Source organism: Camelus bactrianus, chromosome 27, assembly GCF_048773025.1.
Source record: "Camelus bactrianus isolate YW-2024 breed Bactrian camel chromosome 27, ASM4877302v1, whole genome shotgun sequence".
Taxonomy (NCBI): domain Eukaryota; kingdom Metazoa; phylum Chordata; class Mammalia; order Artiodactyla; family Camelidae; genus Camelus; species Camelus bactrianus.
The window spans coordinates 32,188,825-32,216,622 of NC_133565.1; the positions used below are offsets into that span (position 1 = coordinate 32,188,825).

The 27,798-nt window shown below is 54.2% G+C and overlaps 1 protein-coding gene across 3 annotated transcripts in view; it reads right to left on the reverse strand.

The window, feature by feature from the left end:
* LINGO1 (leucine rich repeat and Ig domain containing 1) overlaps positions 1–27,798 on the reverse strand; it is a 184,548-nt gene that overhangs the window by 118,422 nt on the left and 38,328 nt on the right. Inside the window, exons 3-4 of one of the 3 annotated variants that reach the window (XM_074353964.1) lie at positions 4,537–4,610; positions 1,299–1,451 (exon numbers count right to left, since the gene is read on the reverse strand). The exons of 1 other annotated variant lie outside the window; for it this stretch is intronic. The gene's annotated coding sequence lies outside the window, so the exon portion shown is untranslated. The remainder of the gene's footprint in view (positions 1–1,298; positions 1,452–4,536; positions 4,611–27,798) is intronic. One more of the 3 variants, XM_074353963.1, reaches the window with a different exon arrangement.

Consider the following 27,798-nt stretch of genomic DNA (forward strand, 5'->3'; position numbering starts at 1 on the left):
GTTTCTATTTCCTACACAATCTGCTCCCACATGAAGTAGGAAGGAACCAGAAGGCTCACCCAGAGGGCAGGACCCTCTGAGCAAAGGCAGGGAAGTGGGCACAAGGCTGAGACAAGGCCAGCTGGAGCGGTGGATGCACACTTGAGACCAGTGGGGCCCAAGGCCTCCCTGGGATGCCAGGCCCAGCAGCCCCTGCCCCAGGGGGGAACTGAGGCTCTCACACCTGCCAACTTGTCCCATTCAGGAGGAAGCCTTGGGGGGCAGCCGGCAACTGAGCACAACTGGCAGGGGGCCAGTATGCCTGCCAACAGCTGGCGCTGCTGCCAGGCAGCCAAGTAATCGTGTTAGCCAGCGGAAATTGGTCCAGGGAGTTTTTTTCCTTCGCCTCCCATTTTCTTTCTTTTCCCTTCCCCCTCGGAGCTGCAAGACTCGGAAGATTGATCTTTGCCTGAAACGGAGGAGATAACTCGATATAATGAACTCCACTGTCCCTCTTGCTGTTTGGAGCTTTTAAAAAATTTAAAAGGACTGGGGACAAAAAAGCTTGTCCTCAGGGCTCTCTTGGGCTGCTCATCCTCCCCTGGAAGCCCCCGCCCCTCTCATGCCCCTCTCCCAACTCTCCATCTGCCTCCTTCCCCCTTCTTTTTCCCTTGGGATGCCTTGATGGAACAAAGGTTAAAAATATCCCCTTTCTCTTTTAGGTTTTAAAAATAATTTCGTTGAGGTCAGGGCTGGATCCACCAATCGCCCTGCCTCCCACAGCCCCCACCCTGGGGGCCGCCCCCACTCCCCAGAGTCACCAGCCAGCCTAGGGGTGACAAGTAGGCTCACTCCACCTGTTCTCAAAGCATTTCTGAAGGGAGCCAGTGAGGCCCAGCCCGCCCACTGAGGCGCTGCCAGAGATGGCTTTTGTTCCAGCAAACAGCCCTCTAAAGAGCCACCTAATGACACACAAAGGAAGCACAGCTCCAAACTGGGGCCCAGTTTTGCCCCACCTCACTGGAGGTCCATGCCTCTCCCTCCCCAGTCAGCCCAGCCTTCAGCGTGGGGCTCATGGGCTCTGTGCCCCTGCGTGTAGTCACATAATCCATCACATTTATTGAGTACCTACCCCATGCCAAGCATTGGGCTGGGGCTGGAGACTCAGGGGAACACCATTCCTTTCTGATTCCTGCCCTCATGAAGGCGCAGTGAGCAATCAGTGGTCACACTGTTGGGGAGTGTTGGGCAGGGGAGAAGCCCATTCCACACTGGGATGAGGGCTTTAAAGGAAAGTCGGGGGCCCTGAGAGCTCGTACAGTGGTTAGGGCGATGTCCTCAGAGCAGAGATCTCCAGAATAAGTAGAAAACCACAGGGCAGAGGGTGCGGGTGGAGGGCTCCAGGCATTATAGAAAGGGTCGCTCTCAGGAACGTGCCATCCAATTAGGGGCCTCTTCCCAGGGATCTCTACCTGCAGAGGGAGGGCAGATCCCATGATTCCTCACCTGGCATTCAAGGCCCTTCCTAGCCTGAACTCTGACCCAAATCCTCTCATCCCCAGCCTCCCCGCTCAAGGTACAGCCCAAGCATTGCCTCAGGGGCCCCAGGGCAGAAGCTGCTGCTCCCCACCACACCAGTGAGCTCCTCCCCTCCCCAGCACGACCACGCAGCTGCTCACACAGGCCATGCTGAGCGGTCTGCACAGTTGCCCCTCAAAGCGCCGGGAGTGTGTGCCTAGGAGAAGGAAGAAACGGGGGTGTAACAGAAGGTTCAGACTGAGAGCAGTGAGGGCCGAAGGCATCGGGGAGAGCTTCCTGAAGAGGGGGTTCAGGGCTCTGAATAAAGGAGGATTTGGACATAAAATCGGGGACCCAGGGCCACAGAGACAACAGGCTGAGGAAAGGCCTGAGGAGGTGGCCACCCAAAGAGAGAGGCCTGCCTCAGCTGATCTCTAACCTGTAGCCCTTAAGAAGTCAGTTTGGACAGGAGAAAACGGAGGCTCAGAGAGCAGCTGCTTCCACCTGCTATGCTGCCAGGCAGTGGTGGCAGGTAGGATGCTGTCCAAAGGTCCTTAAGGAGTCATTGTCCACCAGCACCCCCCACTCCCTCGAAAAGCTGGCAGACCAGAAGGCAGGCAGCTATCACACCATGAGGCCAACAGAAGGGGGATGGGAGACTGGAGGATCCCGAATCCAGGCTAGGAAGTGAAGAGATGCCTGAAGTGGTTCTCTAAGATGTCTGCTAGGCTAGGAAAGGCACTATAGGCAGGGGGTCATCCTGGGCAAAGTCTGAAAAAAGCCACTAGATTTGCTTCCTGGCCCCTCCTCAGGTTTTCTGGCATGGCTGGACTCCTGGAAACGTGGGTCAGCCCACTTCAGCCTGAGCCTTGCAGGAACCAATCCCTTCCCCATCCATCACATTGCCCCGTAGTCCATGCTGTTCTAAGAAATGCCTGGCCAGACTCATCAGGCTTTCTGTCCTCCACTTTTGGGCCCTGAGGTCTCAGCCTCCTTGGGTTGAGGACACAACAGAGACTTGGGGCTTTTGCCCAGGAAAGTCCCTTCCTACCCCTTCAGCATCCCCCAGAGTGGTCCCGGACACCACGCCTGGCCACCCAGGAGGGGCAGGCCACAGGCCCCACAGACTACAGTGTGGCCAGCCTCTCTCCCCAGGGCCCACCACTGCTGGGAAGAAACGGAAAGGCCCAGACTGACCTTGTGGTTCCGCAGGCAAGTGGCTTCCCGCCTCAGCTCCTCCAGCGCAGCCCCCTGGGGCTGCGGGCTCTGTGGGCATCAGGGCCGGTTGGAGGCAGTAGAAGCTCAGTGTAGCCAGCCCTGCCCTGCTGCTGGGGGCTGAAGGCCTGGTCCCCACACAGACCAGGGAAGCCTCACCCAGAACATCCAAACAGAACGCTTCCCAGCACCTCAGCTGAACGCAGAGAGGAGAGGGGCCAAGGGGAAATCAAGGTTCAGACAGAGGGGGAGAGATTCTAGCAGGGGAGAGGGACAGAGAGAGGCTTGGGCCACACTCAGCAGGCAGAGCCTGAATGTCAGGTGCACAGAAATGTTAGGTGTCACCCTTTGTGCCCAGTAGCTTCATGGGCTGATCCAAACAGAGGATGGGAACTTCAGCCAGCTATCAGCAAATGTGAGGCTATGTCTGTTGGGGGGCTACTCCAGGGGACCTGACTGACCTGGCTGAGCCCCAAGCCCAGCTTGGGCCAGGCCACAAAAATTGCCACTGGGCATGCGTGGAGCTGAACATTCCTTCCCAAGCCTCTGAGGGGTGAGAAGGCCCAGGCTGGTCCCTCCACCAGCCAGCCCAGCCAGAGCTGGCCCCGCCCGTCACTGCACCTTCTCCCCACGGCCTCTGGGAGCAGAGTCACCATAGACAGGGTCTTGCAGAGCCACCATCTAGGTGGCTGACATAGCAGCCCATCTACCCTCCCAGCAGCTCTCTGAGGTGGGCATGAGCACCCCCCTTCCAGAAACAGACACCAGTGCGGGTAGAAGACACAGAGAGCTGCTCCCAGACAAGCAATGAGACAAAGCTGGATGATCTGCAAAACCATAACTTTCATTCAGCCCATCAGAGAGCTGAGGTCACAAGGCAACCAGGGGAACCAAACTACAGAGGGTGAGAAGCTGCTCTGAGGACAGTGAAACGCATAGACGGTTTCAACTCTGGTAGAGGCGAGAGGAACGGGTGCTGCCAAAATAGTAGGTGAGCAAAACACAGCTGCAGGTGTAGGAAATCTCAGGGCCGAGTGTGGGCCGGCATGACCATTCAGATCCTGCGGTCCCAGACACAAGGAGGCTCCGCCCTCCCCGCCAGCATGTTTCCACGGGCCCCCACGACACTGGCAGGAAAGCATGGGGCAACGCAGGAGGTGGCAAAAAGACCCGTCAGTGGTGCACGCACACAATACCCCATCCACCACCCTGAGATGCCCTTCCTAAGGAGCCCCAGCCCGAAGAGGGTTGGTAGGATCTGCTCCATTCCTTCTGAAGACTGTCTACTCCGGGCACAGAGTGAGGGGTGATTTCCTCTTCTCTCTCCTCTAAGAACCTTTAGACAGTCAAATTATAGCTCCATATAAAAGCAGAGGCAAAGACATCAAGTTTAGGAGTTATTCTCTCCTTAACGAGCAAGTAGGGAGGACAGAGAGAGACAGGAGAGAGGCTGAAGATTTGCTGTGACTAGGGGTTGGGAGCAGAATGGAAAAAAAGCCCCCCAGGCTGAGGCCTGCTTCTGGGGAGGGAAGCAGCAAGGCGGGGAGCTGGGAGGGCATGGCAAGGGCCACAGAGGGTGCTGCTGTGAACCTGGTGGGGTGGGGGGTGGGGGCAGTACCTCCCAACCAGGCAGGAAAGGGGGGTCTGAGGGGCTCATGCAGTGAGCAGTGCAAGCTTCAGAGCAATGTGGGGGGTCCGCCCTACCTTCATTTATGCAGCCAGACAATCAGCAAGTATTTCTTAAGCACCTGTCATAGGCCAGGCCTTGAGGGTCCTCAGTGAGTAAGAGAGACTGTAAGGTCCTCGGAAGGGAGGAGAACTTACTGTGGGCAGAGCCTGGTCCAGCACCTCCAGGGAGCCCTTAACACTGGTTGTACGTCAGGCACCTCTGTCAGACACTAGGAATGCCGAGTAGAGGAAAGAGCAGAGGTTTGGAATTAAACAGGCGTTGGTCTGAATCCTGAACCTTCATCACAAGCTGTGTCTATGGGCAAATCCTCTAGTCCCGCTGAGCCTCAGTAAGAATAACAACAGTTCCTAACTTTTATTAAATAGTTACTATGTACTCATATTTGTTATTTAATCAGTACAACACTATGAGATAGGGACTATCATTACCCCCCTTTTCTTGGAGGAAACCAAGACACAGAGAGGTTTAGTGCCTCACCTAAGGTCACACAACTAGTACCCGGATTCATAGCGGGGGCAGCCTGGCTCCAGACACACTCTTAACCACAGCAGCATGGTCAAGAAGTAGTTCCCAACAGAAGCCTTCTGCACTGTTCCAGGCATTCCATTACAGTCTAGAATCATTGCCACTGTAACTCGTCTCTGCCCACTGAACCTCCTGCCACTGTAACTCGTCTCTGCCCACTGAACCTCCCATTCACTCTGTGGACCCCATCTCAAATGCCCTCTCTTCGGTGAAACCTGCCAGTTTCTCTCAGAACTATGGAGGATTACAGCTCAAAAAGATGAGTCACATAGCTGGTTGGTGGTAGAACTTGCCATATACCACATGCCTCTAGCAGGGATGGATGTGGGGATACTGTGTGAATGGAGGCCAATGTAGGGTCACCCAATGGTTCCTGAGCCACCTGAGAAGGATGTAGAGCACCTGAGCCTGAAAGAACAGGAGATTATAAGAACTGAGGACAGGACGAGTCAGGATAAGGAACATGGGTGTGAGTGAGGGACCTCCTCCACTGCGTTCCATGGTCTCCTATCCCTCCCCCAACCCTAAGGCTGAAAGAACCTACTCTTCTCTCCATCTGTCCAACTCCTGCCCAGCTATTTTTGCAGGTCCAGAACCAGTACTGCTACTTCCTCCAAGCAGCCAGCCCAGAATTGCCCAGCACCCTTTCAAGCACCCTGAACCTGCAATCTGCTTGAGGACTGGAGCAGACCTAGAGGATAAAGGAGTCAGGTGGCATGGGTAAAGGGCAGTCAGGAGTAGGAGCACGGCTGGTGGGGAGGCGAGCCCTGCCTGGAGGATAACAAGGCACCCTACCCAGCAGGAGACTCAGGCAAGACGCTGCGCCCGCTGGCAGCAAAGCTAACTTGATGGATGGCACCATTCAGTAAGAAATAAATCCCGAGGCACGTGCGCCAGGTGAGCTGGGCGGGTGTATTGGTTTTATAGATGCTTAATGAATGTGTCGGCCGCAGCGGATGGCAGCATTGCATCTGTCTCCCACCCCTCTCCAGCTCCTTGTGCTCTGGAACCACCTTCATCCCCCACCCTCAGGCTCAGCCCCTTCCCTAAGCTTCCTTAGAATCAGAGATGGAGGGTACAGAAGGGGTCCAGAGATTAGCTGGTCCAGACCAAAACTGCCGTTGCACGGACTGGAAAACTGAGGCCCAGAGGGCAGCATATTACCCAAGGTCACACAGGAAGCCAACTGCAGAACTTGGACTAGAACCTGGGCCTCCAGCCTGCACTCTCAGACTGCACTCTCCAGGGACCTCTCCAGACCCTCCCTGCCTTCAAGCTCTGCTTCATAGCAGGAGTAGCCTGGCTCAGGTCCAAGACTGCCCCACCAAAGGGCCAAGCCTGGGTCCCTCTGTCCCCCTCCTTTACCTCTAACAACATGGCTACAACGTGGCAGGCACCTGGGACTCATGGCCACTTCTGGTAGGACCGAGTGGATGAGGGCTCACAATGAGTCAGAGCAGGAGCACAGGTACGGTCTGCATTAGTGAGCAGAAAAGACCCATCCCTGGGGACTCTTCCCAAGGACTGGACCCCCAGGTTCCCTCTGGGGTTAATCACTTGTGCTGTGTGCCTGTTAATTACTTCTGCCCAGTGACCCCGCAATTCCTAGATGAGCAGAGGTCAGGCTGGCCCTGGCTTTATCAGAATGTCTGTCAATTCCCAGGCCGGGCTTTCCCCAAGCTGACGGGCGCATGTGCTCAGAACAAATCCCTCAATCAGATTAACGAGACACTGACCTGCCTGTGAACAGAGCAGAGGGAGCCTTGGGGAAGGGGGTGTGGAGAAGGGCCAGAGAATGTGGCTGCACATGACACAGGAACCAGGCAAGCCCCAACCCCAGCATCTCCCTGCACCTGCCGCCATGCCTGAAATGTCACCATTAAAGGAAAACATCGTTCCTTTGGGGATCACAGGCATTACAGTCTCCGATTAAAGGGAAAATCCCAGAGAGAAATCACACCCTCCATCATTAGCCACCTCCACGTGTCAGCAGAGGACGTGGGCGGAGGGAAGGGGAAGCACCGAGCACCTACTATGTGCCAGACGTTGGAGGTGACACCAAGGCTCAGGGGTCAAGTGACTGCCCAGCGATCACTCAGCCTGTAGGTGGCAGAGCTAGGATTTGAACCCAGAGCCATGTTCTCTCGTTTCATAGGGTCCGCTCAGGGGCTGTGGCTGCCTCCCTGAGCCTCCCTCTGGCAGGATCATCCCTGCCCTGTCTTCCCAGCCCCAGCCCAGTTCTCACTGGCGGTCCTGGATGGAGGTCTGTGTCCAGCATCATCTGCCACTACAGGGCTCCTCGGAGGCCCCTGCCTTTCCTGACCATGGGAAGCACTGCCAGGAAACTAGCACAACGCCATCCCCTTGGTCGGGGAGCAGGGGAGCACCTCTCCACAACCCTGTCTCTGGGCAAGCCTTCCTGAAGTTCTTCCTCTCACTCAAGCAAACAGGCTCAGTGGAGGCTGCTGGCTGGCCCAGAGTCTCTGCAGCTGAGCAAGGCCTGGCGCAGAGGGATCTCTAACTCCCGAACGGTCCCAGCCAGGTCTGAGGTCCCTCCATAGAAATGGCTCTTCTTTGCCCCTCCCACAGCTGCTTCATAGGCCTCCTCCTGGCTGCCCAGTGAGGCTGCTCCAGGGCCTCTGGGGTCCTCCCGCAAGACCACCCTCAACTCACCCACATTCCCAGGCCCCCAGCCATCACCAAGGTGTCCTCTGAAAAAAGGGACAGGACCCCAGCCATTTAATGGTCATCGAGTTAGTCAATCACCTTCTCTCTGCCAATGAGCTAAGGGTTATCTGGGAGCAGCCAGAGAGGTTGAAATACAGAGACGTGATCAGCTTGGGGGTTGGTGGGGGGAGTAAGGAGAGAACAGGAACAAGCATTTATTAAGCACCAACTATAGGGCAGTCTTCCTCTATCTCATTTAATCCTCCCAATAGCCCCTTACATTATGCCCACTTAACAAATGGAGAAAGCGAGCCTCTCTTGAGGTTAAAGCACATGGTTTAACTTGGATTTGAACCTGGATCTGCCTGACTCTCCACTGTGCTCCCTACCCCCACCCCAGGTGCTGAGTAAACACAAGCAGATGAACTAACTTCCCTAGCGACAGGGCTGGTGCCATTTCCCAGATCTCCCTTGGGACAGACTTGCCAGTGAGCCCCTTCCTCCCTGCCCTTGGGGTCAACAGCTGGCCTGGCCAACCCCTGGGGTGGGAGGACGCCTGCTGCCTTCCTCTGGGGCTGTCTCCCTCTCCCCTCTCCCTTCACTCTCACTAGCAACTGAGTAAGAAGAATAGAATTACAGCTTGGCTACACAAGACACAGAATTAGCAGGATTAAATATAAATAGCTATTAAAAGTGCCTTATAATTAAATTCATTTCCCAGTTATTTGTTTTACACACACACACCCGCCCACACTCATGCACACACACACGCGCTCCAGGCCGCAGCTCCACACAGAGTGGGTGTCAGGGCCCCAGCTGCTAACCAGCCTCCTCCTCACTGTTGCCTCTTCTTTGGGGTTCCAGCACCTGCCTCTCTCCCGTCTCTCTTTCCGCACCCCCACTTCCTGTCCCTGCTTCCGGTCCATCCACCCAGCCCTTTCCAGAAGAATGGACACTACCATTACGGCTGTTCCCATACGCTGAGCCTACTATGAGCCAGACATCTGACACCATCACCTCCTTTATTCTACCCAAAGATATATTTTTCATTCAGTAAATATTGTTGAACACCAAGTACTTAACATACATGGTCTCATTTAATCCACACAATGACACTCATTCCTTCATTAAACAAGTATTAGTTGAACACCTACTACCTGCCAGGGCCCGGTAAGTGCTAGCAATACTCCAGCCAACGAGACCCGAGCCTCTGCCCTTGTGGAGCCCACCCTGAGGAAACCCCAGAGCCAGAGACCTGGCCAGGTGACAGGAAAAACACAGGTGCCACCTGAGTCGGGCCAGGAGGAGGTCAGGTGGGACAGGGACACATGGAGGGGGTGTGTTGGGAACAGCCTTCCCACTGTGAGCTCCTCGAGGGCCCCAGTGTATCCCATCATCTCCCTGTGTCCAGGAAAAAAGACAGGACACAGTGTGGGAACATCATTCATGACTGTCAGCCTAAACTGACCTAGCCAGGTGTGAGCCTGCCTCTGCCACTTCTCATGCTATGCCCCCGAGAGGCCCTTTCTCTCCCTCAGGACTCAACTTCCTTCTCTGTAAAATGGGAGTAAACCTAATCCTGTGGGCATAAAGTACAGAGGTGAAAACACATAGCTTTGAACTGTGCCTGGTACATAGTGCTCAATGAAAGTTAGTTGCTTTTATGATTACCATTACTACAATTATCCATCTCATCTGTAGAGTTGAACAGTCATGGCTATGAGAGAACTTAGAAAAAGCCTCGTAGAGATGGGAAGGATTATAAGACCTGTAATAGTGGGGGTAGTGAGGATTCCCTGGGAGGAATACAGTGAAAGTCTATAGGGAGGGGGTCATATAGGAGAGGAATACCTCCAGCTGATCCCCAGAGGGCTTCCTGGAGGAGGAAGCAGTGTTTTTGGCCTCTCCATCCCAGTCTCCTCCCCTCTGCTCACTTGACCTGATTTTCAGCCCCTTCCTACGGGGACATGGGAGGACCCCAGCCCCAGAGCCTGGACTGTAAGGGAGGAGGCAGTTCAAAACCTTCAGCCTTTTAATTCAACCATTCAACTAGACCCACTGCCTCCTGAGCCCTGGGAAATGTATGAGAAGAAGACCTCATCCTTCCAAGGGATCGGATGGCTGGGAGGCAGGGCACACGTCCCCAAGATGAACAAGGTCTGAGACAAGACCAAAGTAACGGCATGACCCCAAGTGGCGAACCGTGAGGCCTCCAACGTTTTCTGAGTCGCTGCCATGCATCAGGCACTCTGCTTCGTTATTACCCTCAGGCTGAGCAGCCACCCTCGCAAATGGCAGTAAGATCATGGCCTCATTTTTCAGAGAAAATGACTCAAAACCCAGAGAGGTCAGCAACAACTTGACTAAGGTCACAAGACCTGCAAGTGGCAGAGCTAGGGATGGGCCCCAGGTCCATCTGGTCCAAGGCTTCCCTTGCCCCATGCTGCCCCTGAGCCAGGAAGGCCCTGCTGGGGAACCAGGGCGGAGGAGGCAGCATTCCTAGAAAGCTCCCTCTGTGTGGCCCCTGCCTGCCTGGCCCCTCTCGTCCTCTCACCATCACCCTCAAGGTGGACTGCCTACCCTACTGGCCCCCACAGATCCCCCACAGTAGCCAGTCCCGGGAGCCCAGGAGTAAAGACTTTTTGTCCTCAAAGTAGACAACTGAGCTAATTAACGGATACTCCATCCTTTCCTCAGCTAGGACATTACTTCATTATCCAAAGCCAAACATAGCCTCACAGTGTCCGGCAAACACGCTCAGGCAGCTGGCAGGAACAGAGCAAATGGATGGGAAGCAAGAGGCCTATTCTGGCCCAGCCTCCCCTCAGGGCTTTGGGGCTCTGTCCCATCATTCTGACAAATGCTGGGGAAGAGAAAGGAGCCTGTATCGGATAAGAAAGATCACAGGCTGAGCAATAAGGCACAAAGACCCCACAGACAACCCACACCTATTGTCACTTCCAGATGAAACCGGCCAGCCCCAGGTGAAGGAGGGAGGGCAGGAGAAATGAGGAGTGGGACTCTGGTGGCAGGCCAGGCTGCAGCACTGGAGAGCTGGGTGGAAATCCCACAGTGCCCATGGGATGAGCAGCCTTCCCTTGTGCCCAAACGGCAGAGACCAGCCCGTCAGCAGGGGTGCAGCCTACTTTCCCAGACTCATCGCTGCCACCTGCCCTAAGCCCATGAGATGGACTTCTCACCATCTCCCACACATACAGGTGGCCTCGTGCCAGCCTCCTCTTCAGTGACCATGCTGTTTCCCCCTCCTTTCTTCCTCTCCAGGCTTGGTGCCACCTTTTTCAGGGGCCTTTCTGACTGTTCCATCCTACAGGAACCTGCTCAGCCTCCTGTCTGGAGCACTTCTTATGGGCCCCACAAAATCACATGGTTCTGCAGTGCCTACCATGCCCAGCTCTCATTGTTGTGGTTTGGTTATTGACATGCCGATCCTGTTACAGAGAAAGCAGAGATGTGACCGCCTCCATTTCTCCTCTGTCACAGAGTTCGGTATAGAGACAAGTGTTTGTTGACTGAACACGAAGAAGTCCTTCTAAAGCCTCCATGTGCTGCAACTGGGAACCCTTGGAGAGTTTAGAGACCAGTGTTGTAGTCAGCTCTAATGCTAAGTTTCTTTGTGCTCTTGGAGAAGTCACTGGCATCCTCTTGGCCTTAGTGCCCCTACCTGACAAAGCAGGGCTTGAGTCAGAACAGCCAGTGGGGTGTGTTCAGCTGTGAGGAGATGGTGGGCCCCAGGCTGAGCTAGGCGCTGTTCGTGGTGCTGAACCTGGGAGTGGCCCTCTCTGAGGATGGTGGGTACAAAAGCTGAACACAGCCACGGAGAGCGGACTGGAGTCTGGGGGAAGGAAGGAAGGCACAGCTGAGAAAAAAATTATTTGGACTGCTGGTTCTGGGCACTGCAGGGTCTGTCAGCATGGGTGCCACATGCTCAGGCTTGGGGAGGGGGACTCAGTTTCAGCCACTGGGGTGCCAACAGTCTAGTCAAGGACCCAGAGCCACAGTGAGAACATGATCTGATGGAGAAGGAGCTGGAAGCGCACACACACACCATGTGTGCACACAGCAGCACACGCATCACAAACTCTCTGCAAACAATGTAGGCAAGCCTTGCAGGCACCAAGCTTCCAGACCAGAGTGCCCTCCCAGACATCAGCACACTTGATCCCCCACACCTGAGGAGGCACAGGGACCTCCTTATGGACCCTGAGGAGGCAAGACAGACTTGGTTCCTGGATGCTTCTCACTTCCAGAGTGTGAGAGGCTATTACCCGATCCCCTCCTCCAAGCTGTGCCAGGTGCCTGTCTTCATGAGAGATGAGACAAAGGAGGCATTCACTGTGGAAAAGCAGGCAGCAGGCCCAGAGATGGGGGAGAAAGTACAGCAGGGAGGGATGGGGAAGGGAGAGAGACAGGGAAAAGGGGAAGAAAGGGAGGAAAAGAGGAAGGGAGAGAGGAAAGGAAGACAGATTCCACTGCTACTGAGGAGCAGATCTTGGCAGGGCCCTGTGCTGGCCCAGCCACTGTCCGCTTCTGAATAATTTCTCCAGCAGAAACTCCATAATTACGGGTAATAACAATCACTCTGATTTGTGTGTATTGAGCACCTTTCAGCCAGAGCTCTCCAAGTGCTTTGCCAACATTAATTAATTCATTAGGCACGCCTGCCTCCCTGGGACAGGGCAACATGACGCCCCACCCCCAGAGCACAGCCGGCTCAGGGGCTGAGCCTGTGGAGGCAGTCCCAGCATGGGTATGTGCTGGGCGCCCTGAGCTGGGTGGGGCTCCGAGGACGATGAGGCCCGCAGAGCAGCCCCTTTGGCCCCACACCCCGGCTCGGCTGCCCACTCAGAGGTCGGGTCCGCGCCCTGAGGCACAGCCTCCCTGCCCCAGTCCATGAGAGGGCCAGGCCCAGAGTCACCAGGGACCCAGAGACAGCCAAGCCTCAGCTGTGCCCTCAGTCACTGGGGACCTTGGGGACCTCACAAGCGTCTATGAAACAGTTGCTTCCCCTGTAAAAAGGGGGCGGGGGTCTCCAGTTCCCAAGGTGGTTATGAAGCTCGCGGCAGGCAGTGTGGGTGGGAAGCATTAGACCTGACCAGGGCTACACAAAAGAAGGGTGTGGCTCCTCCCTCTGCTGGCCGGGTCTGTGGAAAAGGGGACCAGAAGGCCACAGACGGAGGCACAAACACTCCCTACTGGCTAGGACCCCCCTAGAACTATACTTGGGCACTCAGTCCCCTTCAGGAGCATGGACATGCCTCTCACTGCAAAGGGCTCTCAGTCCTGCCCCTATTGCCCACCCCAGGCCCCGTCCCACATTGGCCTCCGTGCCAGAGGTCTTGGGGATCTGACCAGAAAAGAGCAGGTTCCCTGAAGGCCAAACTCAAAATCAGGGCTAAAAGGGAACTCCGGGGTCACCAGGCCTTAGCCTAGAAGCACAACACTCCTCAAACTCACAGAGAGTGGCCAAATCTGACATCATCCCTTCCAGACCTTCACAGGGCAGATGGGGAAATGGAGGCACAGTGGGAAGAGGAATACAGGCTCTGAAGTCTGACCTGGAATTGAATCCTGGCACCACCATTTCTTTGTGCTAGCACTTGAGCAAGTCACTACCTCCCTGTGCCTCTATTTCCTTATCTGGAAGAGGAAATGGTAAAGTACCCTTGGCTAACTGCTGCCGACACTGCAGGCACCTAACAAACGGAGCTGTTGTCAGTAATTATGCTGTAATTACACTGTCTGCTTAACACCTTCCCTAAGGTCACATAGAAAATTCCATAACTAGATCCCTGACTTCATGTCACAACTCTTTACTGAGCATCTGCTATGTGCCAGGCACTCTGTCCACCTCTTGAGCTCCTCTCCTTTGTAGATGCCCTCTGCCCAGCTGCCTGGCTTCCTCCCTAACTCCTCCACATTCCTGCCTCCTTCCTGATGCCAAGCATTTGCCCTTGCTGTTTCTTCCGCCTAGATTGCCCTCCTTCCTCCTCTCTGCAAAGCTAAGTTCTCTTTCAATCTACCAAGATCTTCTCCAGCCCTGTCTCCTCCAGGAAGCCTTCTCTGATTGCCCAAATGTGATTTAAAACCTAACTGCTCCCAAGTTCCACATTCTGTCTCCTGGGTGCAACTGGGGGTTCCTTCAGGTCTGGGACTAGTCTCCTCCTCAACCTGTTTCCACAGTGTGGCTGAGCAAAGGCTGGTGGGAGGGTTCTGGGCCAGTCCAGGCCAGGGCTGGGAAGGCAGAGGCTCAACTACCAGGATCATGCAAGCCGATGTCCATGCAGAAGGGCCAGGGAAGGCCTCCAGCTACATCCTAACTAGCTGAGCCCACTTTCTTCCCTGATGGGTCCCAATCTCTGCATGGAGATCTCCTCGTGTGGTGGCAGCAGACAAGGCCTCAGGTGTGAACGGCACTTTACAGTTACGGCACCCACAGTCTCACTGGGGGCCATGAGGAACACGAGGCCCAAGGAGCTCAGACACTTGACAGCCACATTCACAAGCACAGTTCCACATATACGGCACTAACGCACAACGACACAGCCAGGCATTCATTCTCACACATAACCACACAAAATACATGGTGGCACACAGCCATGGACGCACACCCTCACACGGAGTTACACAATACACACAGTGACACACAATGACAACTACACATCCATGAACACACACACACCATGAAGGGGAGGCCAAGCCAGGGTGGTGGCCCCGGGTCAGCACTGCTGGTTGCGGAGGCAGTAAAAACATGACCATTTCCCTTCATCTGGGCATCTTTCTGGTTTCCCCTCCTTTTTCTGCACATTTTTCATCATAGTCTTAAGAACACCAGTGTCGACATGCTAACTTGAAAGACGACTGCAAAAGTGCCACTTTAGGGAAAGTGCTCAGGGCACCGACCCTGCACTCCCCGACTTCCACCCACACATCTTCCCCACAGGGCTAGGGACGCCTCCGCATGTGTGCACGTACACCCAGCGCTCCACGGCCCACACACACTCATGTGCACTGCCTCACACACACCATCCAGGCTCCCACATGCTGACCTCAGAGAGACCTTGGAGCCCACCCCTGGGGAGTGGCTCCACCTCTGCTGTGCAGGTCTCCCCATCCATACCTGTGACCCCTACATCTGGGGGAGTGGGTCGGGAACCCAAGCCTGAGAAGGAGTCCCACCACCCGTGAGCAAGGTGAGAAGCTTGGGGCCCTGCTGCCTCCCTCTTTGTCAAACCCCTCACCCTTCTCTCTCCCCAACTATGTCCCTGTCTCAGGGTCACCTCCTCCAGGAGACCTCTCTCATTCCCAGGAATCATCTTGGTTTGGTGTTTGAGACAATGTCTTGAGAAGAGTTTTCTTGGGTAGTCTGCCCAGGGTCTTGGTTCTGGGCTGACTGGACAGGAGTCCAAGCCCCCAGAACAAGAATGGTTGTCAGCCATTCTTGTGGGACGGTCGGCCTCCTTCCCAGGTTTGGGTTCCCTCTTCACACCCTCAGGTTGGGCTCATCAGACACTGACCACGTGTAGGAGTTGACTCCAGGGACAGGCATCAGAGAGGAGGGGGATTCCGGTGAGCCAGAATAAAACAGGAGGGGAAGGGAGCACCACACAGGCGGAGGCCGGGCCCCACAGACCTTATGGAGGTCATTTTCCATCTTTGTGCCTCAGTTTCTTCATCGGTCAATGCACATATTGTGAAGACCAAGTCAAAGTGCTTTTGATCTAAAAACGCCACGTAGGTGTTAGGGTCCTATGGTGTTTTCCTGCAGGGTGTCCACTGGGAAGTCTTCTGTTCTCCTGAGCCACAGAGGTGTCCCTTCAAATCCCCAGAGGAGAAGACAGAAGGTGTGAAGACGGGGTAAAGAAAAGCAGTAAGGGGCGGAGTTTGCCCTAAGGGACAGACAGAAGGATGGTGAGGAAAAGAAAGGCAGCCATAGACGCCTATGAGCAACGGCTGTCTGGAATTGCCCAGAAGCTGGGGCTCAGCCCCCAACCCTGGCACAGGCCTCAGGGCGCAGGGCCCCTGGTAAAGAGCTCAGCCTCCAGCTCGTTAGCCAAGACCTGCTCGTTAATCACGGCGGGCTGCCTCTCCCTGCCTTGGCTGTGTCAGGCCATAATAATATATGAAGAACATTCATTTATTCATCAACTTCCCACTCAGGAAAAGATATATGACGTTGTAGGAATGGATTTATCCTGACACCCAGCTTTCAGCAAAGTGAGGCTAATTTAAACATTTAAGTCGACTGCTCGCCCCTCCCCTCGACTCCCAATTTTTTTCTTAAATGGTGGGAGGTGAAGGATGAGAGGGAAGTTGAAAATGCACAAGCCTGCATGGTTTGAGAATTGGAGGCAATGGAGAGGAAAGGGGATCTTGGCCAGCTTTCCCTCTGGCCTCTCCCCTACCACTCATCCTGGCCCTGTCTCAAATAAAATCAGTGCACCAGTGGGTGTGGGGGAGACAGCACTGAGCCAGAGGTCGGAGTCCTGCTCCACCACTAATTCACGGCACCCTGACGAGCCCCTCCCCATCTCTGGCCTCCATTCCCTTTTCTGTAGAGCAGCGGGTTGAGCAAACTAGCCCCTGTCCAGGTCCTTTCCAGCTTTGGGAGCTGGGTTCTTGTGTCCTCTTCTGGGCATCTCCTCACCCCTGTGGTCCATCTTCATGCTCTGGGGAGACAGAGGAGAAGCAGGGCCGAGATGGCCACCCTGCTAGGGAGAGTCAACTGAACCCAGAGGAGTTCAGAGAAGGCTGGGCAGTCAGGGTGTGCTTCACGGAGGAGGCAAGGCTTAAGTTCAAGCCAAGGGAGCAGCCAGATCTTGAGCTCTTTAAGAACACAGCCTCCAGAGCTAGACACTTAGCCTCAAATCCCTGCTTTCCCATCTTACTCTGTGGCTTTGGCAGTTTGCTTCCCCTTCCTATGCCTCAGTTTCCTCATCTGAAAAATGATGATGAGAGTGCCTACACTAGAGGGTTCTTGGGAGGATTAGCTGGGGCCACCATCCATGAAAAGCCCCTGATACCGTGCTCGGCACAGAGGAAGTACTCAGGCAACACGAGCAGCACCGTCATCAGGGATGGGACAAGAGGGGAGGGGGAAATATCTGGGTGAGGCCAGCCTGCCCCACGTGTCCTCACTTCAGCCCAGGCCTGTGTGAGATGTCCCAGGGTGGGTCTGCTCCACTTAGTCCATCGGGAGCCCACCAGGCCCCTGACCGAGGCAGTAGGATTTCTCTTTGCTACAGGCTGAGACCAAACCACCCCACCTGCCATGAGCAAGAAATAAAATCAGGGCCTTCTCTGAAGCCCTGGAAAGCACTTAATAGCAGGGCAGGGGAGTAAGTAGCAGGCACCCAGGGGGCGGGCATGTGACATGAGTAAATAAAACGCCTTCGCACGCGCGCGCGTGTGTGCATGCGCGTGCGTGCGCCTATGTGTACGTGTGCAGACACAGGCACACAATGCCTTTCCCCCACAGCTCCCCCTCCCTTCACTGGCCTCTGATCTGAGGTTACAAGCCACCAGCTGCCCACAGAGTCCTTGGGCCTGAGAGTGGGCTGGTGTGGAGGCGAGGTACAGGTGGCAAGGGCCCAGCCCAGGCGGAAGACTGGAGGGCAGCTGGAAGGGAGGACAGAGACCTGGGAAGCCTGCTAACCCCACACTGCCAGAGCCAACTCGGCTCAGGTGGGCCTGGGGCAGCAGGCCATGGCCAAGTTACTCTCAAAACCTCAGTGTCCTCACTGAGCCAAATAACATCAACTTCACAAGGTGGCTGCAAAGATGAAGTGAGGTGGTGTACTGAGGCACCAAGCCCAGGGCCTGGCACCGCAGGTGCTCAGCATGCATCCCTCGGGGCCCCTCCCCCAATTTCGGGGGTGCTGGGAAAGCTGAAAGCAGCTTTCCTCTCACACCTCGCCAGAACAGGAGACCCCATTAGGCAGTGATGGATTGGAGCCAGGAACAGGGAAAAAAGGTGCCAGCTTATGTGGGGGCGTCTGCATCTCTGCAAATCTCGCTCTAATTGAGTGTCCTATTAAAACACGTTGATTGGTAATGCAGTCGTTTTAATAAAAGAGTTCCTGTGTTATTTTTACAAGTCATAACTGAACAAACATGTCGAACCGTCTCCCCCGGCCACACCCGCGGGGAGCCTGGCATCTGAGCCACATCCCATAACCAGGATGTCACAACTCACCTGGTGCCAGCGGTGCCCATGACCCACAAGGCCCGGAAGGCAGCCACCCCACAGACAGTGACTGTCAGGTCTAAGAGGCCCCCTCCCTCCCTAGGCGGGCCTGGGTGACAATTCTAAGGAGGCGGCTTTTTTTTCCCTCCTCGATAGGAAGCTTGGCGGTGACTCACGCCTGTTTGCCTGTCTCCCCGCAGCAGCCTGCTTCTGTGTTGTCGCTCAGGCACACCTGATGACTGCCTCCCCTGTGGGGGTTGGAGGGCACCCTGGGGTGGGAGAGGTGACATTTAACACCCCGGGCTGGAAGTGGAGAGGATCAAGGAGGCAGAGTGAGCCCAACCACTGAGGGTGCCCTGGGCCCCACCCAGCAACTCCAGCCCCAGTGGGCCTCAGTGCCTAGCCATCTAAAAGCAGGGATCGGACCATACACAGGGGTTGCAAACTGGGCAACAGGATGTTTGGCTTGGCCTGCTCAGTGGTTTTTAAGAGATTCAAGTCAGTTGCCAACTTTTATAAATCACACAGAAATCTGGGCTTCTCTTGGAAAAATCTAACCTGGCCACACATGGCCTGCATTCACACGTGGCAACAATCTGGTGGTGCTGATGGTATCCCTTTGGTCCCCCACAGTCCCCACCCAGCCTGCTTCATTCATTTCCATTCCCTGCCTGTTCCCTGGAATCTGAGTTTGAGACTGCCCCCTCCAAACCGGGCCTCCAGTTGTAAGGTTCCAAGTCTCTAAACCTGTGCTCTGCCTGGGGCTGGGGGAAGTGAGGCACAGGAGGAAAAGGGGGTTAACAGGACTCGTAGCTAGACCCAAATTGGGAATACAATGCAGGAACATACATACAAACCACAGACTTTATTGTCAACGGTTTTACTTTGTGTTGTTATTAATTAGTATCCATGTTCAATTCACACCATTCTATTAAACCAAACATTTGCTCCAGTGTATGGGGTGGGACGGTGCTGGGACCTGCCATCCAACTGTGAGGGACCAGGCCTCTGCAGCCCGGTCCAGACACAGGACCACACATGATCAAAGGCTGTCCTAGGGGCTGGCTGATAGCCCAGGAGCCGGGATGGATATTCTCTGTTTTCAAATTTGGGGACCTAATAACCAGTTTAAAAGGTTGAGTTGTAATTGTGCAGATACACAGAATGAAATAAAAGCTTTTTTCTGCTATGATTGTGCTCTTTTCAGTTAAGATGTCTAGACTCCAGAAATACCATTAATCTGGTCCAGGTCAGGCACAGGACATTACAGGTAAATAATCTCCCACCGTAATTAAGTGCAGGAAGGAGAGATTCCACGTTCAGATCTCTCAGCTACCTGGTGAACACCTTTCCACTTCCAGCACTCAGTCCATGGGCCCCCTCCTCCACGAAGCCTTCCCTGACTTACCACCCAAGGGACATACCACTCCCTCCACAAGACCTCCCACTCTGCCAAGCATCGCCTCACACCTCTACCTCTGTCCCAGGGGCCTTCACTGTAACACATCCACTCACAAACCTGCCTCCCCGCAGGGCTGGGAACTCCCTGAGGGAGGAACTGGGTCTGGATGTTCTGTCACCCCAGTACCAGCTTCAAGACCCAGATTGGTACACAGTAGGTGCTTAACAGATGGCCAAAAAACTAATGGAGGACCAAAGGTGAGGAGGCAAGAGAGAGAAATCCCAGAAAGGGATGTGCCCACCCACCCCCGCCCCCGAGGCAGACAGGCATGCCCCACCTCACCCCGCCCTCACCCAGTTGGCAAAAGCTGCAGAATTAAGCACAAGTTATAATTAAGACGGGATGTTTGAAGAGAAACATAATCTCCGTTTCCGTGGGATCCGCGGGCACAACAGTAATTAACGTCTCATTAACATTCGCCTAATTAAGCAGTTCATGAAAATGTATAGATTTGCATACTGCCACGCCAGGCTCAAGGCGGCAAAATTAACCCCTCAGGCCTCAGGTTGGGGTTGGGAGGCAGGGAGGGCTGGGTGAGGCCTGGGGAGGAGGCGGGGTGGAGGGACACCAGTCACTTGAGGCTGGGGGGAAGGGATGGTCCTCAGGGGCCAACCTAGCACCTCCCACAGCCCCACCTCGCAAGTCCCTCCACCAGACCCTCCACCGACCTGAGGTGAACAGCTCACTCCTCTCCTCTTCCGACTCACTGGGCCAACATCAGAGTTTCTCAGAAAAGACCTTTTATAAGGAAATGAAGGTCATTTGCCCCACCCCCTCCACCACCCCCAGGCTTTTCCAGCCCCCACTACTGACCAAACCCTGAGGGTCTCCCTGCAAAGCCCACTGCTCAGCCATGCTTCTGGGTGCCCACCATTCCCCGTGGCTCTCTGCAGGGAACAGATCTTCCAATTAAAAAACCTTTTTAGCTTCAGGTGCTTTTACCTGCATTACCTCACTCAGCCCTGCCAGCTTCCTGAGGGCTGAGCGAGTGGCCATCCCATTATATCCCAAAGGAGAGAGGCTCAGAGAGGTCTAGATCCCGCCTAAGATCACAGAGCTGTAGTGACAGACCCCAGGGCTCTGTGACCCCAAAACCCCTCCCACTTCCCCTGGCTGCTCGATTTGGATACAAACACTCCCTGCCAGCAATAACAACACACTTGTAGCCCCGCCTTGGGAAAAAGCAAGCTGCTCCTTCTCCCCTCACCTGGACACCTATTAACCACCCTCCTGGGGGCCTCCTCAGCTCCCAGCCCAGCCACCACAGCTGGATCTGAGCTGCAACCTGAGTCACTCGTGACGTGGCCATGGCGGGAGGCCTCAGTTCCCCAAAGGACAACAAAGAAAGGGGCCTTTTAGGACAGTGTCAAGGCTCAAGTAAAGCATTTCTCTCCAGAGCACTCTGAAGCCTTGATCACTGCACGCATTTTGGTTGTTCATTAATTATCTTTTTACTCCTTGAGCTCCACGCCCACTGCAGTGATGCCCACTGTTCGTGTGCCTCAGACACTGGTCAACTCTGTCCATTCTTAGGGCAGATTCAGACAACTTTTCTCAGTGAAATTTAGCAATATATATCATGAGCCTTAAAAAATGCTCATTCCCAACAAGCTATAAAAAGCATAAGCCATAAAGGTGAGAAATTTGACTTTATTTAAATTTATAGAAATTTAAAGCATCTGTGCAACCGAAGACATCACAAAGGGAAAAGACAAGCCAGAGACAGGCCAGGAGAGTAGACCTGCAGTACATATAGCTGACAAAAAATCCGCTTCCAGGCTATATAAAGAACTCTGCAAATCAATAAGATAAAGACAAATCGCCCACTTTTTGTAAAAGGCAAAGAATAGGAACAGGCAATTGGTGGGTGAGGAGACCCAAAAGGCATGACAAGACTTCGCCCCAGCGCAGCAAACCCAAGTAAAACACAATACAACTCTGTAACCATTAAGTCGGTAGTCACCTAAAAAGTCACAGGGCCGAGCACTGTCGGGGCTGTGGGGCAAGAGGACCACTCGTTCATTGCTGGTGGCAGTGGAACTTGCCACAAGCATTTGAGGAAACAATTTGGTCTTATCTTGTAAAGCTGAAGATGCATATAGCCTACAACCAAGCAATTCCACTCCAAGAGAAACTTCCACACACGCACGAGGAGGATGTAAAATGCTCACAGCAGCCTTGTTTGTAAGAATGAAAAGGGACAATGCTCTAAATGTCCACCAGCAGGAGAACGGAGCAGCTGTGGGATGTGCAGATTAACTGCAGCAGATTGAACACATGCATTTACCTTCACTCCTTTCCAAAACCCCATTACAACAATAAAGCATCTTTTTTATACATAAATCCAAAAGGACAAAGAATGGAAGAAGAGGAAACAGCAACATGATTTTGGAAGTCGGAAAGCAGATGGGTGAGTGGTAATTGGCTTGGCAGAGCTGAGAAAGCGAGTCCCAGTCCTATTACCTGGCAGAACCCACCCAAACACTCAGCTAAATGGTGGCACCAGGTGGCCCTGGACATAGGGATGAAGGACTGGCTAGAAGGAAAGATGCAGGTAGACCCCAAGGAGCTTCCAGCTCTGCCCAGAGAAGACTGGGAGACACCTGGCTGAGGGGAGAGTGGGGGACCATCCGGAACACTGAAGGAGTAGGTGAAAGTTTCTGTGCTGGATTTCAGTCTCGACCCCAGCCTTCCTCTCCCATTCAGCTCCAGGAGGCACTGCCATCAGGGCTCCCCAGTGAACCAGCCACAGAGAACCCACAGTTGGTGAGCCCGCCCCCACACAGGGGACACCAATCAGTGTTTAGTGCCCCAATCCTAAGTAAGAGCTACCAACCAAGCATCTCCAGACATCTGAACATCAGCTCCACCAACTCAAGGGCTTTTGACCATTTTGTTCAGGGCTACAGAATGGGGCTGGCACAGAGCCGGCACTCCATAAATTTCTTCCGAGTGAATTCACTGAGGAACCCTCTAATAAGTAAGACAGAGTCCCAAACAAGAAAGCAAACTGAAAAGAAAAAAAAAACCAACTTGACAGAAACAGGCAATGCGAATAGAAGAAAACTTAAAAAAAGAAAGTGCAAGCTATTATTATCCTCAGAGAAATAAAATATAGTATCCATGAAACAAGAACTGGATACAACATATTTTAAAGAGAACATTCAGCAAATAAAAAGAAATCTTTGAACTTTAAAATTTATAAAGCGGAAACCAAAACCTCTGTTAGAAGTGTAGAACGGTAACACTGAGGATCTCCTAGAAACAGGGACACAAAGATGAAGAGATGTGACAAAGGAGGGAGAAGATAAGGAAGTTAGGGTCCCTCCGAGAAACACATGTGGTTAGTTGGGGTTCCAGAAAAAGAGAACAGAAAACAGAGGTCAGGAAATCATAAAGGAGAAAATCAAAAACTTTTCTGGAGCTGAAGAACATGAACTTCCAGCTTGAAAGGGCGGCCCCTCACCAGGGCCCAGCAGGGCGAGTTCTCAGAACCCTGAGGGGAAGGGAAGGTCCGACCAGCCTCCAGAAAGAAAACTCGGGGAGCACACCCGGAACCGTGTCAGAGCAGCCCTGGGCGCTCCACACCAGCCCTGCAAGCAACGCTGCAGGACGGCTTTAAGGCAGGGCCCGCTTTTAAAGTCTGCGAAGAAAGATCTCCACCTGGAATACGACGCCCAGTCAGACTGTCAGTCAAGATTGGGGCAGAAGGAAGAGTTTTCAGACATGCAAGGTCCCAAGGCATGTACTTCCCACACACCTTTTCTGGGAGCCATTGGAGGACATGTTCCACCGAAATGAAAGCGTCAACCAAGAAGGGAAGCAAGAGATCCAACCCAAGGGAGGTGAAGGGAACCCCGAACAATGGAGGGGGCCATCCCAGCATGCCTGCCCCACAGTAGGCGTCTAAACAAATCAAATTGGAGCAGGTCAGAGGCTTGGGGAGAGACTTCCTCAAGAAGATGAAATTGATAGAGTACTTTACGTGTTTATGTTGACCAAAGATTTATCCAAATGGGGGAGAGCTGGGAATTGAATAAGTGATAAATATTAAAAAAAAAAAATAACTTAATCCCTCCTACCCCTCCAATTCCACAAGAAACAGACAGTTATGAACTCCAGGGAAAACAGAGCTGTCAAGAAAGGAACAGTAATCAGCGTATTCTAAACGGCTTGGCTGGGAAGCTCAGCAAACCAAAAATGTGGTGAGTGGGGTGGAAGCTGCGGGATGGTAGTCAAATGAAGCTAAATCCTCAGCTTCTATAGTAAAAGTCACCAGGCAATGCCTGAAATGAAACCAAGGAACAGCCCTAGACGCCAGTTATTTAGAAGTAGGGAAGTAAACACACAAATAATCCACCAGAAAATTTGAAAGAGCTTGCTCCAGAGGAGTGGCAAGTGGCCCGGGGGTTGGGAAGAGGACCGCAGGGTTCAGGACAGAGCAACACAATGGCTTCACCCACCGCCAGTGGGGCCACCTCTGGCCCTGAACACCCCATCCTCTGCCCTAACCTGTGAATGTTCACTGTCCCTGCACCCCAGGCACCAGCACCCCAGCCTCCTGGCCAGCTCCTGCCGCCACCCTTGCTGGGTCTCAGTACCTGCCCACCCCCACCCCCCCTCAAAGGGGCAGACAGGGAGGCCCTCAGCTTCCTCTTCCTCCTCCTCTTCTCCGTGGTTGGGGGCTTCCTGGGGGTGGGGGGTCTGCCCGAGCCAGCAGTCCACTGAGCTTTTCTTTCTACTTCTCATTTAACAAATAGTTATTGAGCGCCTCCTCTGTCCCAGGCATCAGGGCTGTGAACAAGGCAGCAGCAAATTAAGCAAATAAAGCAATAAATACAAATTGTGGGGAGAGCCATGAAGGAAGAGAACGAGGTCTGTGGAAGGAGAACTCTGATTTCTGCATGAAGACACTGAGGGGCAGGCTGAGATGGTGACAGGGATATGAGTGCCCTGGCTGGAAGGAGGGGGGAAAGGAATAGGTGGTGGGGAGGGTGGAGCATGAGAGTCCCTACCACCACCCCACCTCCAGCACTGTCTCGTCTCCCCTCCTTTGCTCCTCACCCATCACACCAGCCACGACCAGGGCCAGGCTTGTCAGAGGACAGCAGGAGGGAGAAATCCATGGCCCAGCCTTTTAATGGAAATTGATGCCCACCTCACCAGGGTGATCTACACCCTCGATTCATTCCTCACTCAGGTCAGATGAGGCACCGTAGCCGAGAGGGGAGGGCAGGGCAGCAGCGTGTGGGCACAGGATCCCTCTGCCTGAGCCCTCTCTCTGCCTGCTGTAGCCCCGTCATTGCAGGTGTTTTCCTGCCCTGTCTTCCTCCATCAACTCTGCTTTCATTCAAGCCTCCCCTGCTCAAGATCCTTCCATGGTTCCCACTGTTCTCAGGGACAAGTTATGAGCTCTGGCATGCAGTGTCAGCTGCAGCCAGACCCAGGCCAAGCTCAGGGCTGTGGAGCTGAACCAGGGGCTGATAACCACCTAGCACCATCTTGGCAGGAATAGAGGAGGCAGTTCATGGCAGGGCAGAGCCCAGAGTGGGAAGCCCCCGCCAGCTGCCACAAAGTCAGCAAAGGCCCCCAGAGGGACCATGCTGAAGCCAGCCTTGGGATGAGCAGAAATCCATCAAGAGCTCCAGGAGAGGGAGAAAACCCCACGTGGCCCATTCCCACCTCCAGGCCTTTGCTCTTGCTAAGCCACTTGCCTAAGGGCCCTCCCTTCTCCTGCCCAGTGAGCCCACTTCAGGTCCCCCTGAGGTTGGTCTCACAAGCAGCCTTCCATGACCTGTCTTCCTCCATGACTTGGGATTCCCTCCTTCCTCCCTCAGCACACAGCAGGAGTTCCAGGAGATCTGTTGACCAACAGAGTGGCCAGGGTCAGCAAGGGGTCAGGGAGGATACATGCCCATGGGAAGAATCTCCCCCTACCCTGCTATACCCCAGGCTGGGCTGGGCAATGTCAGAGCCAACCAAGGATGGAGGGAGGGGGACTGCCACGGAGACAGAACAAGGGAAGAGAGCCAGCCCCTCAGCCCGTCACCCACCCCTAGTGGACAGCAGCCACACCTGACAATGCTGGACAGCTGTCATCCACTGCCACCTCCTCCACCTCCTCCACCCTACACCATGAGCAGAGATGGTCTCTGGGAAGAGGGCCCGGGGAGGGCCTGAAATAGCCACCATCATCCAGCACCTCCTACGTGCCAGGCACTTCACACAAGACCTGCCTTCCCTTATATGCTCAGTCAGTGCTAAATGTGCAACATACATGAGCTTGTTTAATTCTTAGACCCTGATCTGCCCCATTTTCCATGTGGAGAAATTGAGGCCCAGAGAGGTTTAGTAACTTGTCCACAGTCACATCATGGCTAGGATCTGCAGTCAAATATGTCGACCTGGGGAGCTTAGTTCTTCCCAGTGGTCTTCTGAGATGGGGGTCACTGGGATGGGGGAACATACGATTTGGAGCCTGCATCCCAGAAGCAAATAAGCCTTGATGCTCCCAGCTGGAGTGGGGGTGCCCAGACGGGCAGATCATTTCTGCCATCTATCACTCCTCACAGATGAGGAAGAGGATCAGAGAGAGGATGAGGCCAAATAGAGTTGGGAAGACAGCATCACAGCCCTGCGAGAGGAGCAATCTCCCTTCTTGAGTTGGGCCAGGAACTCAGAAGTTTCCTCCCAACCTCTTGACATTTGAGGACCCTGGACCTCCAAAGGCCTGTGATTCTAAAATCTCATGCTTATAGGAATTTTACACCTGCCACCATTTTTGAGCATCGACTAACGTACGACATCATACAGCATTATATTTACACCTTCCACCACAGCAGGAGATAGATTCTAAGGTGCTTTTCTCTTAGGGAAGGGGGACCTGCCCAAGGCCTCCAGTGATGAGAGGTAGGCTGGGTCTGACTTTGGTGTACTGACTGGAGCCGCTGTGCAGTCAGCCCACAGCTCACGGGGCCTCACACGTCACGCTGTCCCTGGTGGTGGGATGAAGTGGAGGGGAGGGGTCTGCAACAGATCCCTCTGATCTAGGAAACCAAGGGTCTGGGAGCCATGATTTCTCAGCCAGAGGACTCTGCACAGAGAGTTCTCAGAGTGTAGAAAGAAGCCCCTACCCTGGCCCTACCCTCCAAGACAAGCGCTCCCAGTGTTGATGGAGCTCCCTGAGGAGGAGCAGGTGGGTGGCCTCAAGGCCCCCAGAAGCTTGGCCAGGAGCCTGGAGTAGGGCCCGAGAGGTGCAGGAAGCTGGCAGGGGCCCCAGAAGCCACTGCCACCTTCTGCCTACACGTGAACAGGTACCGGGCCCACTCCACCGATGTCGTAACTTGGGAAGGAAGACTGTGCGCTCAGCTCCGCGTCCTGATCACAGGGTACATTCTCCCGTCCCAGCTCTGGCCCTGAAAAGCCATGGGGGTTGGGCAGGCCACCTGCCCTCTCTGGCCTTGAGTTTCTCTGTGTTCAGTAGATTCATCCCCCTCTAGCCAGGCTCCAGGGTCTGAGGCTAGAATCCTCAGAGTGGGCCCTCCTCTGATTCAGAGGCCACTGGAAAGATAGGACACCCACCTGCACTGTGGACTCTGCCCCCAGGCCTGCAGAGAACACCACTCAAGCAGCACCCTCCACGCAGAAAGGGGAGCCCTGCAGCCCTTCCCCTAAATCAGTGTGACCACAGGTGCTCTGGGGCCAGGACTGAGCAGTAGCCAGGAGACACTACCAGCTTCTCTAACCTGCGCACCCTGTCCCTGTCCCTGTCCCGGGGAGTCACCTGGGTGGACAGTCCACCTTTGGCTGGACTCCCACACCCTCTGAGTCAGGCAGCAAGACAGAGTAGTCAGAGTATGGAGTTAGGCGTCAGACAGCCCAGGTTCAAAGGTCACCCACCAACCTCTAAAATTCCAAAGCATTTTGGGGCAAGTCTTTTAACCTCTCTTGAACTCCACTTCCTCATCAATAAATGGAGCCTGTAAGCACACCCCTGAAAGGAGAGGACAAGGGTGAGCAGACAAACCAGTGAGACTGAAGCTGGGACCTGCCCAGGCCTGCCTGAGCAGTCGGCCTGCCCCCAGGTCCTGCCAACATAAGACCTCAGCTTCCCCTTTCACTGCCCTAAAGCATCGGAAAAAAAGATGAGGGGGAAATCTGTAGTTTAAAATAAAGTGGAATTTGCCTTTCATTAAAATGAAGTTTGTCACCTCTATCATAAATTGTCCTTCTCAGCTGCAGAAAAAGGTCCATTAACACATTTTTTTTTCCTTCTCCAAATGAGACAAGAGTGGGTAGGTTTAAAAATCCCTGTGGACAGTAAAAAAGCCAGAAAAGCCCTCTCCCCCACCACCTCCAGCTGCCCCCCAGAAGCCAAAAAATCACTGTAATTATCTGTCTGGGAGCAGGCTCAGGGAGAAAGCCTCAGTGTGGTTGGTTAAGGTGCTAATTAGCAGGAACCAGCTTCCAATATGGGGGTTGGGGACCGGGAAGGTGGGCTTCAATCTCTTCCCCCCACCACCATCCCCCAACCTTCTA